General features: G+C 41.6%; 1 pseudogene; it reads left to right on the top strand.

Annotated features, from left to right (window-relative positions):
- Positions 1–3,088: 3,088 nt before the first annotated feature.
- LOC108713583 overlaps positions 3,089–16,589 on the top strand; it is a 185,664-nt pseudogene continuing 172,163 nt past the window's right edge.

Below are 16,589 nucleotides of genomic sequence, written 5' to 3' on the forward strand. Positions count from 1 at the left end.
GGAGGTATGCATGACTGTTCAGTGAGTTTGCAATTGATCCTTAGCATTCAGCTCAGATTCCAAAGCAAACAGTTATGACCCATATGACTTCCCCCCCTCCCCAGTGACTGATTGGTTTCTGCCTGGTAATCAGTGGAAACCAAGAGAGCTGCAAAACAGGAAGTAGTTTTCTGGCTATTATGTTAGACATCCATTCCAGACTACGTACATTACATTTTAACATTTAACAATATTAGAAACATTTATTTTTTTTGAACAGCCTATTTATGTAATTTTTATTTTTAAACTGAACCATTCATTTAAGCCATTCCTTTGATCTGTGTCAGTTGAATCAAACTTGTCATGGACGTAGAGTTTTGCATTGGGAAGTGGGCGTCATACTAAATCCGACTGTGGGGTTCTTTGGGGGGTAGAGGCGATTGTGTCCCCTGAGGTGGCTCCTGCAATGCCACCCCCTAGCTCCCCAAAGCTTACCTTTCCTGAACCAGAATAGGTTCAGGGGGGCTGCATCACTTGTTCTGCACTAGAAGAGCCGAATTTCCAGTTTTATAACCATGAATTTGACCCTTAAACAGAGCTGTGGAGTCAGTCCAGGAGTCGGGAGCAATTTTGGGTATCTGGAGTCTCCAAAAATGTACCAACTCCAACTCCTAATAACTTTAAATACAAGCGCTGAAAATAATAAATCTGATTTATGAAGTTTAACTTTGATTTTGGTTTAAAATTACCAAAGGATATGGTTAATTCTTTTGAGCAAAATACCTTGTGTGTTGTGTACTTAACTTATTTCAATCAACATGGAAAATGCATTAGTATATTAAAGGGACAATAACACCAATAAATGAAATCTTTAATTTAAAGTATTTGACATATGATATACTGATGGTGGTTAACTCTGTGTGTTTGCTTCAGAAACGCTACTATAGTTTATATAAGCAAGCTGCTGTGTGGCGATACGGGCAGCAATTCAAGCTGGAAAAAAGGAGAAAAGGCACAGGTTACATAGCAGATAACGGATAAGCCCTGTCCAATACAATGGTGTAACCTGTGCCCTTTCTTCTTTTTTCCAGCTTGAATGGCTGCCCCCATTGCTACACAGCAGCTTTTTTATGTAAACTATAGTAGTGTTTCTGAAGCAAGTTTTACCAGTGCAGAGAAACAGGCCTTCGTTTATAGTATTTTATTTATTTTCCTTCTTCTTCTAATTCTTTCCAGCTTTCAATTGGGGGCCACTGACCCCATCTAAAAAACAAACGGCTTTCCGTAATTCGTAACTTTCTGGATAATGGATTTCTGGATAACTATTACCATACCTATACTACGTCCTCCCTAAATAGGATTATTTGTTGTAATGGACATAACAAGCTCTGTTTAAACAAACCCCTCCATTACCTCCATTGCCGTTACTAGCTTCAATCTCAACCCAACTCTGCAACTTATTGGCCTGTTTATGACCAGCTTAACAGATGACTCCTCTGTGGACGGGTCATTTGTTTTGCTACCTATTGCTCCTCAAACTATGGAAAGTGAACATTGTTTCAGTTGACCCCATTTACTGTAACATATAGCAAAAACCATACATAGGTTGACTTAATGAAAACAATAGGATATAAGTATGCTCAGCACAAGCCCTATTCATTGAATTAATGTTGGGGAAGTTGCCCAAAGAGTGACATACGTAAAGCAAATATTTTGCATATTTTAATCACTTTAAAGGAGAAGGAAAGGTTAAAATTAAGTAAGCTTTAAGTAAGCTTTATCAGAAAGGTCTATATAAATACACCAGTAAATCCTCAAAGTAACGCTGATCTCTGTTTCTCTAAAGAAATACCACATTTCTGTTCTTCTATTGTTTACACATGGGCTTCTGTATCAGACTTCCTTCTTTCAGCTTAAACCTCCAGGGCTAGGGCTTGAGCATGCTCCGTTTGCTCCTCTCCCTCTCTCTACACCAGGGGTGTAACTACAGAGGAAGCAGACCTTGCAGCTGCAGGGGAGGCCCAGGAGGTATAGGGGTCCCATGAGGCCCTAATTCATATACAGTTTCAATAAATATTGGTAAAAAACAATCTCTAAAGATTTTGGGGGCCTGAAAAATAATTTGCTGTGGGGCCCAGTATGCCACTACCCTCCTCCTCCTCCCTCCTGTAATTTTGAGCCCAGCGCTCAGCAGGGAGAGACTGAGGCAGGCAGTGATGTCACACCAAGCTAATATGGCAGCTGCTATCCTAAACAACCAGATATAGCTGCTAAAGCTGTTTACTCAGGTATGGTAAAGCATTCTACAGAATAAATATAGTGTTATAGCTTGCACTATTGTGGCTGAGCTATTGAAAATACACTACCTCTGTAGATTTCCTTCTTCTTTAAAGTGAACATAAAAAGCTGTATATTAAAATTCCTTTTCAAATTAAACATGAAATCCAAATTTTTTTTATTAAAGCATTCATAGATGTTGTAAGCTCATTTAAAAACCTCAGCTGTCAATCAAATATTGCCTGCCCCTCCTCTATGCCTTAGGCATAGAGGCGGGGCAAGCAATTACTTTCACTTTCCATTCAGCACTTCCTAGATGTCACTGCTCTCCCCACATTCCCCCAGTTCTTTTAACCATGATTAAATTGTGTAGCCAGGGCATGGGGGTGGACATCAGGTCCCCCATTCTGGTGCACAAACAAGATTCTGAGATGATACAAGGCTTGTCTTAATAACAGTGTCCACAAAATGGCTCCTGCCTGCTTGTTATAATTATGAATTCCCAGACTGATGGAAACAAGATAATAATTTATACAGTGTAATTAAAGTTCATTTTGCTTGACTGATGTGATAAAATAAATAATTTTTTGGGGTGATGGGTCCCCTTTAAACTCTTTCTAGAAGCAGAAATGATTTTCAGGACCATTCCATCCCCAATGGTTTGTGTAGGCAGAGTTCAGCACAAAGTATCTGTTTCCACTTTCCATTGCAAATCTCCCAAAGCTGCGTGTCCTTTTATGCCTGATGCTCGCCTGCGTATGTGACCCCGTGCAAGTGCTCCAGGGAGACGAGATTAGGGGAAGGGGAGCAGGCAGCGCATCTGCGGGTAGGTATGTTTCTACATGATGCAATGAGCAAGTCAAACACGCGGCGTTCCAACATCAAGGCATGTGCAGCCTCATTAGGAGAGTTCAGGACCGGGCCAATTCAAGAAGGAGGATTACTACAAGAGGTTTGTGGTTGTGGAGTTGTACTTATTTTAAATCTCACTCTTGCAGGGTCAGGTAGGAGACACGTTTGTATAGCTGTTCCGCTGCAAGAGAGGCCCGTCGGATCACACCGAGGAACTGTAAGCCTCAAAAAATATTCTCTGCTGTTATAAGGATCTCTCGGAACATATGAACAGATTAACCCTTCACTTTCAACGGGAGCCTCCTTTGGTATTAATAAGTTTCATGTGTTCCTCTTGGCCTTGAAACGATCCCAGCGCATTGCTGAATGGAGCTACTGGGCCCCCGACACTGTACATAAGTACCTCAACTGCCCTCCTATTTATATAATATTTACACAACCCATTTGATGAAAATTTGGATAAAATATTTTCCAGCTCAGATATGTGATCTCCCATTACATTAGAATCCCCATTTCAGGGGACCAGAGAAAAGTTGTGTAAAATAAGGGGAATATATTGTGCATTATAGATTAGTGGGACCACAAAAAATGGTGTCAAATTTGTGAAAACTTAAAATGAGAGTGTGTAAAATGAAAGGGGACATATTCTATAGAATATTAAAACATTTCAACATTTTTTTATAGTTTTTGAATGATTTCAAAAACGATCTTTTCAGCTCTCAAATGGGGGTCGTGCCGTATGAAGCTACAATTTTATTTTTATTGCTACTTATTTATTACTTGTATTTCTGTTCAAGCCTTCTATTCATATACCAATCTCTCATTCAAACCACTGCCTTTGCGAGTAAGGATGCACCAAATCCAGGATTCAGTTCGGGATTGGGCCTTTTTCAGCAGGATTTGAATTTGACTGAATCCTTGTGCCTGGCTGAACGGAATCCGAATCCGAACTCGGGCAGGGACGGAAATCACATAACTTTTTTTTTAACAAAACAGGGAAGTATAAAAATGTTTTTTCCACTTTTTCCTTCCCGTCTTTAATTTGTATATGCAAATTAGGATTTGTTTGTTATTTGGCCGATTCCCAAATAGTGGATTTGGTGCATCTCTAGTTGCTTGGGTAAATTGGACCCCAGCAACCAGATAGCAGCTGAAATTTCAATCTGCTGAACAATAAGCTATATAATCGTAAAAAAATTAAGACCAATTGTGAAATAACACTGTCTATGTCATACTAAAAATTAAGTTCAAGGTAAACTACCCCTTTAAGGTTTCACTGAATTTTCGATGAGACAATGAAAATGTCATTGATTTGTTTACTGCCCCTCGATAATTACATAGAGGTATTTATTGTGCTATTGTTACAATAAAGGGATTTTAGTAAACTTTACTGCTAATTTCAAGCACAGCACTGAAATATTACTTAGTCCCACACTGCCGAACTTCCCTATTAAAGGACAAGAAAAGCCTGAGTTACTAGGAGATGCCAGTTTGTTAGGCAGCTCCTGGTGATTTTAATCGCTTACCACTGCTGTTCCGCCACTTGCAACTGGTACAGGGGCCCAGGGTTGTTATCAGCCCCCAGTATCCAGGCATCCCTTGTACCTTAGACTTTCAGCTTTGGCTCAATCAAAATACAGAGCTTTTCTGAAGAGGCACAGTGGTGCTTGGGAAGCAGGCGGCAGTTAGCCTTACAGAAAATGATCCCAGTATAGTGCATTTTTAAAGAAGACAAATGCAAGCCTGGGGTAAAAAATAAAAGGTGTTCGGGTTATTGGGGATTGCATAACATATTGGCACATCGTAGTGTAATTTAAAGCTTTAGAAATATTGCAGAAACTGAATGCACTTTAGGGATATTTACCCTGTGTCTGCACACGGCTCCAAGCGTTTGATGTTCGTTCTGTCTCTTAATCTGCCCTAGTTTCCCATGCTATTGTGTTTCTGCTAATCAGGCAGCTGGATTTGGAAAGTAAGGATAATTATGGTCCAAATTTCGTGATTCATCTGTATAACATCATTATTTTAACCAGATCTGGAAGTGGGTGTATCAGATAATCGACCCACTACATCAGAAGAGTCAAGTGAGTCTCGAGCCCAAAGAGCCGATAATTATCCCAACACATAGAGGAAGTTAAAAGGCAGTGGCCCTAGAGCATGGGGGTCAAATCCTTCTTTTTCCTGCTATTGTGAAAAATACTCAGCAGCTTCAGTTTGATATATATGTCAATAGAAAATGTCCCGTTGTGGATGCACCTAATACCTGTCTCTGAATTTGGATCATACCTGGTCAAACCCTGGAGTAACACTGGCTTTTGGGCTTGGGATGGTGTTAAATGTATTAAAAGGGGGTGGGGAGGCTTATTTGTCGCTGATACTAACATATTCAGGACTTTGTTTCCCATACTGTATACAAGCACTGAATATAAATAACTGTTATTATTAGAATGGACTTTTTCTTGTTACAGAAAAAACTGCACCAGCCCGGGGTTATACCAGTGAGCACCACGGGGCGATCCTCTTCCGGCTTCTTTTTTCTACAAATTTCCCGGGGCAGGCGCATGCTCAGTAGAATGAAAAAGTCTAATTTTTAGTTGAAGCTCGGCTTTTTACTATAATGCGCATGCGCAGCCGCGAGAAGAAAGAAGAAGCCGGAAGATGATCGATCCGTGGTGCTCGCTGGAATAACCCCGGGCAAGTGCAGTTTTCTGCTGATAGGAGCACCGGCCGGGGTTTCAGGTAAGTAAATACATTCACTTGGGGGTGCCTAACATTTGGCACCCCCAAGTGCTTCACAACTTTCCTTCTCCTTTAAGACTGGCAGCTTTTCCCCTACAATGCCCCATTTATCATGGCTGATATTCTATTATTCTTAAAGTACACAATGTGCTCTTAATAAACTCCATTTAGATCGTTATCATTCCACTTTTTCCTTATATGACCCGCTCATTATTTCTTAAGTTAGATAATTCCGTTAAAAAAAATGTACATATGAATACCGAGTAAGGGGTCCTATGGATACTCCCACTCCAATTTTTAACTGATACCAATGAACTATTTTTAAGAAGAATTTAAGAAAACCAAAGTGGATTTTTTTTTTTTAACGTAGGGAAAGCGTGCATTGATTTGGTCACCAGGGGGCAGTGTGCCCTAGCTTACTAATGTGTACTTGGAATGCAGGGGGCTGTAGGTCAGGAGCTGTGCCATGACCTTGCTCTGTGTTAAACCAAACCTATAGTACAGTGTACACAAACACGGCTCCCAATTGACACCAGAAACCTGCCACCAGTTAGCTCCCAAATCAGTAAAATGTGCCACTTTGACAGGTATCTCCCCTATCAAAATGCAGCCAGCTGCTCTGCGATGACAGAATTTGCAAACAAACCCCGGTCTTGACCTGGTCAAATGCATTCCTTCTCCGATGTTGCTTTAGGCATATGGACAGACCTACACTGCTGCATAATGGGCTTGTATCTGCATATAAGTGTGATGAAATTCAAGTTCTGCCTATTAGAGCTGCCTCTGGATGGGAACACTTTCCAGTAAAAAGGGTTGCTAATAAAGATGCTCCGAATCCAGCATCCTTGTGCCAAAACCAATTCCAAATCTTAATTTGCATATGTAAAATAGGGTCTGGAAGGGAAATCACATGACTTTTTATATTTATATTGAATTTATATTCAAGCCTTCTATTCATATTCCATTCTCTCATTCAAACCACTGCCTGGTTGCCAGTAGGGATGCACCGAATCCAGGATTCAGTTCAGGATTCTGCCTTTTTCAGCAGGATTCGTGCCTGACCTAACAGAATCCAAATTTGGAAGGGAAGGGAAATCATGTAACTTTTTGTCACAAAACAAGAAAGTAATTTTATTTCCCTTTTTTCCTTTACTATCCCTAATTTGCTTATGCAAATTAGGATTCGGCCTCGGCATTTGACAGAATCTTTCATGAAGGATTCGGGGATTTGGCCGAATCCCAAATAATGAATTCAGTGCATCCCTAGTTGCTAGAATATGGCCTTTAAATATAAATGGGAAGTTCCACCACAACGTATGCTAGAGTCCTGCAGCAGGTTGGTTACCCGTGGGTTACACGCAAAAAAAGCAGAAACCCTGCGGAATGAGGGGAGGATTTTAAGGAGCTTGTATAGTCAGGTTGAAGGTCTCATCTAAATTTCTTACCTTATGTAATATTGTCTATATTTTACAAAACTTGTTTCTGTCCCCACCCACTTTTGATGATGTCACTTCCGGTTTGCCGCACCATCACAGCCTATTTGATGGTGGTCGGCGGGTTGCGGATAAGGCAGTTGCAGGTCTGGGTAGCGGATCAAAGTGGGTAAATATGTGGGGTACGGTTTGGGTTGCGGGGTCGGATCCATTTCTTAGAAATTGGTTCAGCGCAGGACTCTAACATATGCCAATAATATTCAAGGAAATTTACAGTCTGGCATTTAAACTGCTGTCTGGTTGTCAGGCTACTGACTGTAGCAACCAGGCGTTTGAATGTCAGGATGAAGGATGGGGGTTGAATCGGAGAGGACCTGAAAAGAACAATAAAAAGTTAAAATAATAATTATGGCAATAGAAATTGAAACTCATCTTGAGCGTGTCCTCTCATGCTGGTCTAGTAAAGCCAAATCGAAAGGAAAATAATTGAAAAAACACAAAAAGTAAAAAATAAAATAAAAAAGACCAATTGCAAAGTGCTTGTATCTGCAACTTACAAACAGTTCTGCTAAGCTGTTTTACACATTTTTCTTAATTTCTGCCAAAAAGCCACTTTTGGTAACAAGTCAAATTTACATTTTCCCTGCTTCAATGCTAAATAAGCCCCAGAGTTGGACTGGGCCGGCAGGACACTGTGAAGAAACCCGGTGGGCCCCGCCAGTCCAAACTTGCTATCGCTGCTGCCCCCGACTTACCTCCCTGTTCCCGGTCACGAGATGGAAAAAGTTCTGCACGTGGGGGGGGACCAGAGGGGGTTGAGGCTGGGGGGGGGGACCAGGGTGTGTATGTGGGGGCCCCTGAAGCAGCAGTCCCAGAAGGCCCTGTTCCCCCCCAGTCAGGGTTACTTCATTATTATTATAGCCAGCCCTGCAGAAAGCACATTGTGGCCTATAGTTGCAAGCCACCCTGAGATATTGGTAATGATAGCAGTGCTACACTAAGCTGAAGGGCTTATTTAATGCTCCCAGCTGTAGTCTCTCAAGGAATGAACAGCTGGATGGCTGCAGGCTGAACATCCCTGTATTACGCTCGGGAAGGGATATTCCACACTAATATCATCTGGTTACACAGACACCGTGCAGGCTTGGCATATCGCTCAGGACTGTCATCATGCGGGCAACCCTACCCTAATCCCGGCCCTTCAGGCCTTACAGACAAGTGATGAAATCTGGAGTTGCTGTTGAAATCTCTGTAATCACCATCATTTCCTCTGCCCGTGTCTGCAGTTCTGCTCATCAAAGGCCTGTGCAGAAGTGCGGAGCAAATTAGAGGGCACGTAGGAAGGGAGCGTGTGAGTGTCGGTTCAGATGAACCTGTGCTGCCAGGTTTTATATGCCCTTAAAGGGGTGTCTCACCTTTAAGTTAACTTTTAGTATGTTATAGAATGGCCAATTCTAAGCAACTTTTGGTCTTCATTATTTATTTTTTTATAACCATTTCCAGCTTTCAAATGGGGATCACCGACCCCATCTAAAATACAAACGCTCTGTTAGGCTATAAATTTATGGTTATTGCTACTTTTTATTACGACTCTTTTCTATTCAAGCCCTCACTATTCATATTCCAGTCTCTTCAAATCAATGCATGGTTGCTATGGCAATTTGGACCCTAACAACCAGACTGCTGAAATTACAAATTGGAGAACTGCTGAATGAAAAGCTAAATCACTCAAAAACCACACAATGACTACCAACTGCAAATTGTCTCAGAATATTGCTCTCTACAACATACTAAAAGTTAAATCAAAGGTGACCAATCCCTTTATTATTATTATTATTATTATTATGTATTTTTAGAGTGCCAACATATTGCACAGAGCTGTAAAATGAATGTGCTTGTACAAAGAAATCACATGAATTACATGCATAGAACATACAGAGTTACATTTATAACAACCAGTACAAAAAAAGTGAGGAAGGCCCTGTGCAAAAGAGCTTACAATCAAAAGGAGAAGGTTTTCTTGCACCCCAGTCTCAGATATTGTGTGTTTGGCCTGTGCTTGCTGGGCGACTCTACTACTGAGTGATTCAGTGGCTAAAGACTGCATAGTGCAGGAGTGCCCATACTTTACTAATGCGAGGTCTATGTCTAGTGATGTTGTCCCATTAGTAGGGATGCACCGAATATACTATTTTGGATTCACCAAACCCCCGAATCCTTTGTGAAAGATTCCGGACAATACCGAACCGAATCCAAATCCTAATTTGCATTTGCAAACTAGGAGTGGGAAGGGGACACGATTTCACTCCCCGACCCTAATTTGCATATGCAAATTAGAAGTCAGATTCGGTTTGGCCGGGCAGAAGGATTGGGCCGATACCGAATCCTGTTGAAAAAAGCAGAATCCTGGATTCAGTGCATCCCTACCCATTAGGATCTATATCCATAGAAGTATTGTTAGCATTCTGTTCCATGGAAAATATTATTTAAATATTGATTGATGAGAAAATGTATATTGCTATATTTAACAAACAACTATTTCTTGTGTTACCTTAACATAATAAATATCTGCATGAAAAGCATAAAATAGGAGGGTGATATAGACAAGTTTGTTGACAGTGTCTTGAGATCTATTGATCCCCAGCTAAAGATCTACTGGTAGATCCCGATCTAATTTTTAGGCACCTCTGGCATAGGGCAATGAGGAGATGCCCCTGAAGTGCATTGGGCTGCTATAAACAGAAACGTATGCAAGAGGTGCTAAAGGGAATTCTGTTTCAGGCATTACTGTTGACTTCCCTAGAACCTCATGTTAGAGTCCTGCAGCGGGTCAGGTACCCTCTGGTTACCCACATAAAAAGTGGGCACCCTGCGGAATGAGGGGAGGATGTTCATTGGCGTGTATAGATGCTGGTCACGGGTCTCATCTAAATTTCTTATCTTATGTAATATTGTCTATATTTTACTCCTTTTAAAGTTTTACAAAACTTGTTTCTGGCCGTCACTTCCAGTTTGCAGCAACAGCACGTCCTATTTGATGGTGGTCGGTGGGTTGTGGGTCGGGTTGCGGATAAGGCAGTTGTGGGTCTGGTAGCCGATCAAAGTGGGTAAATATGCGGGTTGTGGTTTGGGCTGCTGGTTGCGGTTTGGGTCGCGGGCTGCGGGTTCGTCGGGTCCGGGTCTTAGAAATTGGTTCCGCGCAGGACTCTACCTCAAGTGCATAATCTCACTTACCATCAAATTTCTCTATTAGGTCGAGTGTGTGGTTATTGGATACTTGATGCACGGGATATACACTGGAATAATGACTGGCCCACCGGGATACCAGGAAAACTCCTGGTGGGCCCAGGTGTCAGTGGGCCCTCATGCTGCTCAATGTTGGCCTATTTCATGGCCATTCTATGAGAATAAAGAGCCTAAATAGATAGAATAATAGATTATGGTATGTAAACAAAAGAGACTAGGAGACTGGAGGTTGAGTGAGGAGAGGAAGAATATAGTACAGAGAGTGGGCCCCTGGTCTAAGGTTTTTTTGGTGGGCACCTGGTGTTCCAGTCCGACACTGGCTGTGCCTGAGAAAGGCAGAATATAAGTGGGTTAACATAGGCTATTTTTAGTGTGGCTTTTACTTGCCCTTTGATCAACAGGAAAGTCTTTGGCTCAGGTCTCACATAGCCTCCTCTGCATCTCTCCCTGTATGTGCAGTGCATGTGAAAGAGAAGCAGCCAAGGACAGGGCATAATGCAATAACCAACATATGTGACATAATGCAGGGGGTACAGTTATTAGTATAAAACCCTCCCCAGTGCCTGATGTTCTCCTATAAAGGAATGAAATCCCCAGTGCGTCGGAGATCTTTGTGTTTGAGTGAAAGGCTGCTGTGTCGCCAGCCTGTCCTGTCTCCCAGCCGAAGCCCCTTGTATCAAACAATGAGCGCATTCAGGCCTAACTCGTGTTTTCAGTTATTAAGAAAACAGCCGTCTGTCTCTGCTCGTGACTTTAATCTTCAGGAGTCTTTATTTCTCATGTACTAATGCCCCCTCTCTCCTTTCCTCACAGCTAGCCTTACCAACTCTTACAGCTATTGTGTAGGGAAAGTGGGGGGGGAATGGGACTCAAGGAGACCTGACAAGTGTCATTTCATTTGAGACCCCCCTATAATTGGTGCAGGGGCCAGGCATGAAAACTGCAAGGGACCACTGGCTGCATTTGTGCAGACATGAAAGGTTCTTTCCTATAAGAACCTGCATTCAGCTAATACTTGTCAGCTTTTGGAGGATGCATGGGAGTTGTAGTTCGGCAATATGCAACGTGTTTATTTTTTCAACGTGTTTAGTGTATTCATTTCGATACTATAAATTTAATACACAAGAGCCATGAATATCCTGTAAATGATATCCTTATAAAAGGTGCTTAGTGATGTCATCGGTTATAATCGGAGTTTAGTGATCTCATTTCTGTCACATGACTCACTGAAACTTGTGTATTATAATAAATAAAGTAGGGATGTACTGAATCCACTATTTGGGATTTGTCCGAATCCCTGAATCCTTGGTGAAAGATTCGGTTGAATACCGAACTGAATCCTGATTTGCATATGCAAATCCGGGGCAGGAAACGAAAAAATGAAAAAAATTCTTCTTTTGTGACTGGAATATGAATAGGCAAGGGACTGAATATAAAACAGAGTCATAAAAAGTAGCAATAATAATACATTAATCTTATAGAGCATTTGTTTTTAGATGGGGGTCAGTGACCCCCCACTTGAAAGCTGGAAGAAAAAGTCAAATCATTCAACTATAAAAAAAGAAAAAATGAAGGCCAATTAAAAAGTTGCTTAGAATTAGTCATTCTATAACATACTAAAAATTATCTGAAAGGTAAACCATCCCTTTAAAACAACTATAAAAAATGCAGAACAGTTGCTATGGGTCAGCGGCTTAACTACAGTGTGCTGGGCCCCCCTGCAAAAAGAAAATCTTCACAGGGCCTGGTGCAGTGCACTTCCCAACCCGCCTCATGCCCGCCTGCACCGCCCACTCCCCGCCCCCTTCCCTCCCAGCACCAAAGCAGCCTACATCCCCCTTTGCCGGCAGGGAGGGGGGTGTTCCACATAACTGTAGAGGAAGCAGGAAGCGGGGTCTGCTTCCTCTATAGTTACGACACTGCTAAGGGGACATTGTCTAGTAGAGTACAGCAGCAGGGTGCGTACGCGCGGGTTACCCTCAAAAACCTCCCGATGTTTTGGGAGCAGGTATAGACGCGGGTCAGCAGTTCTTTGGGTATGTGGGTCGGGTTGCGGGTCTTCTCAATAGCGAGTTTTACTCCTTTTTTGGATCATTGCTACTTCTAATGATGTCACTTCCGGTTTACAATGACAGCACTTCCTGTTTCTTGATGGTCAGCGGGTTGCAGATAAGGTACTTGCGGGTCAGCTAGCGAGTCAGATTGGGGCTTAACAAATTGGTTCCGCACAGGACTCTATTGTCTAGCATTTACTGAAAGTTAAAAAACAAACTACCCCTATAAGTGTGACTCTTTTTCATTACTCTCCAAACCTTTCACAGCCCTTTTGTCAGCCTGGCAGTCCATTAATTTGAAGCACGCAGGAATCATTGGGGTTAGTTGAAGTAACTGAACACGGCAATGAAAGAGCAGAAACAGTCCTGTAAGATTGCCCATAGATTGCCATTATATTATATGGTGAACCCAAGGAGTTAATGCCAGGGAAGAGTTAAATTATGGAATTGGGCAGCACAATTAGAACTATGTCTAATGTAGCAATGTTACAATAAGCGCTCAGAGAGTGACACAGGCTGGATAAACTCAGATGTGTTTTTCATTTCTTCCAAAAGCATTAAATCAAATTACATCCAAAGGCTACAGGGGTTATCTCCCTCTCTTCATATTTATTCCTTTGGATGAGGCTCTGTATTTGGGCTTGGCAGATTGCCTGCGAGTGTACGAGATTCACAGCTTGAATCTTCTACAGGAGACAGAATAAAGGCACCCTGATCCTTCTATTCCCTCCCAATTATTCCATTATTGATTAGTAACACTATTTCCTCTTGTTGTCCCCAACCCAACAACACAAACACATATGATCCTGGTGACACAATAATAAGTTGTATGTATAAAGTGAATTAGTAGGGACCATAAATCCAAAAGACTTTTAAAGACCCTTCTGCCTCTTTCCAGTTTCCAAACCTGAGCCCTACACCAATAATGTTCTGTAGGTTTACAATTGTATTGTTACTTTTTATTTCAGGTACTCTTTCTATTTGGGTTCTCTCCTATTCACATTTCAGTATTCCATATTGTAACTATAGAATAAAGGAGAGCAGCCCAGTCGTCCAATAGAGTGGTGAATCTTTGTTTTGCTTAAAGGAATTAACAAGGCTACAGCCTTACGCGTTTTGGACGTTATGGCCATTAGTCATAGGCACCAATGTAGGTCTACATTAAGCAGGGCATATAATGATTCATCATTTTATTGGCTGATTGGGCTGCTGTCTGCTATTCTAACTGTAAATTGTCTAATACAGGTATAGGATCCATTATCTGTAAAACCATTATCCAGAAAGCTCGAATCACGAAAAAGCCGTTTCCCATAACATTTAAATATTATTGCCTTTTCCTCTGTAAAATTAAACAGTACAAGTGTCTGGCAGTTGGTTGCGGCTACCTGAGTGCCACCCCCTAAACTGCAGACCTAGGCATGGGTCTATATAGAATATACAGCACTGCTGGGAGCCTTCGCTGCTTCCAGTTGAGGAACATTTAGGAAATCAGTGTTAACTATTGATGCACAGAATTCAGGATTTGGCCAAGATTTTGCCTTTTTTTAGCAGGATTCGGCCGAATCCAAATCCTAATTTGTATATGCAAATTAGGGGCAGGGAGGGAAATTGTGTGACTTTTTGTTATAAAACAAGGAAGTAAAAAATATTTTCCCCTTCCCACCCCTAATTTGCATATGCAAATTAAGATTCGGTTTGGTATTCGGCCAAATCTTTCGAGAAGGATTCGGGGGTTCGGCCGAATCCAAAATAGTGGATTCGGTGCATCCCTAGTGTTAACATAGGCGCATCTTGGAGGTACAAGGGGATATGTTCATTGGCCAACCCCATGCAAGGTTGGCAGCTTATTGGCCAGTAATGGAGTCCTCCCTTTGGCCTGCCAATCTCAATAAAAAAACCTGAATCTGTCTTTGGCCAATGGGTGGGTGTTCGAATGCTTGCAGTATGGGCCCCAGACCAATGATTGGGTCAGCCCAATTTGTCCCTGCAAGAGCACAATCTTACGGTGAATGGGCAGCTTCATGTGTCTGTCAGTGGGTTGCTGCTTTATCATCAGGCTTATAAAGCTGTCCTCTGCTACAGTTGCATTTAATAGAATCTGCATGGCTGATAAAGCTTTGGTTTAGTTCAGATCTGGGTTCCTAAACAATCAGTCCCCTCCCTCCGGTTTGTGTCATTCTCTCTCCCCTGGTTTCATTACCTCTCGTTTTTTTGCTTCCTTGCTGACATGGTAAGCCGTAAAGTACCTTGGCTAATGATGCAGCAACTTGTGTTCCAATGAAGCGTGTCTAAGCCTCATAAAGCACATTTATTTCTGCTGTTGTGATTTGTAGGGGGATTGCTGCAATATCTCCCAAAACATAGAAAACAAACATCGCCATTATCTGAGGATTTGCTTTTCTTTTTCTTATTCATTTCTCATCCAATGTAGTGTCTAGTGGAGCATCGTTGGCTCGGCGTAGTCTGTTCCCAATTCTCCCCCGATCAGAAGGATTATCGTATTTCAAGGCTGGTAGTCATGGATGGTTGGGAAGGAATAACAGCTCCGCGACTGTGTTTGATGAGCCTTCTGCTTTCAATCAGCGCAGTTTTATTCCGTTTGGGAGTCTGTTTTGCTGTTCAAATTAACAGCCACCAACCACTAATAAAATTGTAATGGTGTTACTTGCTTTGGCTAAACATTGACATATATAATGCAGAACATTCAGACTCCTCCGATATGAATGGCCGTGGAATAGGAAAGATATTCACCCACTACACACAGCTTAAAAGTGATTTTTACCAAATGGGCCATTATTGCCCGGTCACCCTGTTCTTGTACCATGATTGGTGATTGGCAGCCCAGGGGTGCAGTGAGGTCTGGATAAAGATTCAGAAAAGGTGCTGGTATTAGACGCCCAATCAAAGGGCTGCCACCTTCCCAACCAATTTTTACTGGCAGGTTAGGTGCTAATCAGCAATGTTATTGGGGGATGGGAAATGGGCGGCATCACAGGCTGGGGAAATCAGAAATCAGAATGTAAACCCAAAATTAAAATGTTGCATAATGAATGGAATAATTCTAAGCGACTTTCCACTATACGCTCATTACAACCATGCAGTGGTTTATTTGTACAGGTATGTGACCTGCTATCCAGAATGTTCGGGACCTGGGGTTGTCCGGATAAGGGATCTTTTTGTAATTAGGATCTTCATACCTTAAAGGGGTTGTTCACCTTTCAGATTACTTTTAGTATAATGTAGAGAGTGATATTTTGAGACAATTTTCAATGGGTTTTAATTTTTTATTATTTAGCTTTTTATTCAGCAGCTGGGCCCTTTGCAGCCATCTGGTTGCTAGGGTCCAATTATCCTAGCAACCATGCATTGTTTTCACTAAGAGACTGGAATATGAATAGGAGGGGCCTGAATAGAAAGATGAGTAAGAAAAAGTAGCAATAAGAATACATTTGTAGCCTTACAGAGCATTTGTTTTTAGATGGGGTCAGTGACCCCCCCCCTTTGAAAGCTGGAAAGAATCAGAAGAAAAATACATGTAATTCAAAAACTATAAAAAATAAATAATGAAGACCAATTGAAAAGTTGCTTAGAATGTTCTGTTCTATACCATACTATAAGTTAACTGAAAGGTGACCCATCCCTTTAAGTCTGCTAGAAAATCATATAAACATTAAATAAACCCAATAGGCTGGTTTTGCTTCCAATAAGGATTAATTATATCTTAGTTGGGATCAAGTACAAGCTACTGTTTTATTATTACGGAGGAAAAGGAAATCGATTTGAAAAATCTGGATTATTTGATTATAATGGAGTCTATGGGAGAAAGCATTTCAGTAGGAGCTTTCTGGATAACGGGTTTCCAGATAACGGATCCCATAGCTGTATATTTAACTGGTATCAGACACAGTATCTTCATCACTTTCCATTGTTTGCCCTGGTGACACTGACTTTTAAAACATTGTAGCCAAAGCCAGCCGATTAACAGGCCTGCGTTGAAGGAGGAAAACAG

Source organism: Xenopus laevis, chromosome 4L (assembly GCF_017654675.1).
Source record: "Xenopus laevis strain J_2021 chromosome 4L, Xenopus_laevis_v10.1, whole genome shotgun sequence".
Lineage (NCBI taxonomy): Eukaryota > Metazoa > Chordata > Amphibia > Anura > Pipidae > Xenopus > Xenopus laevis.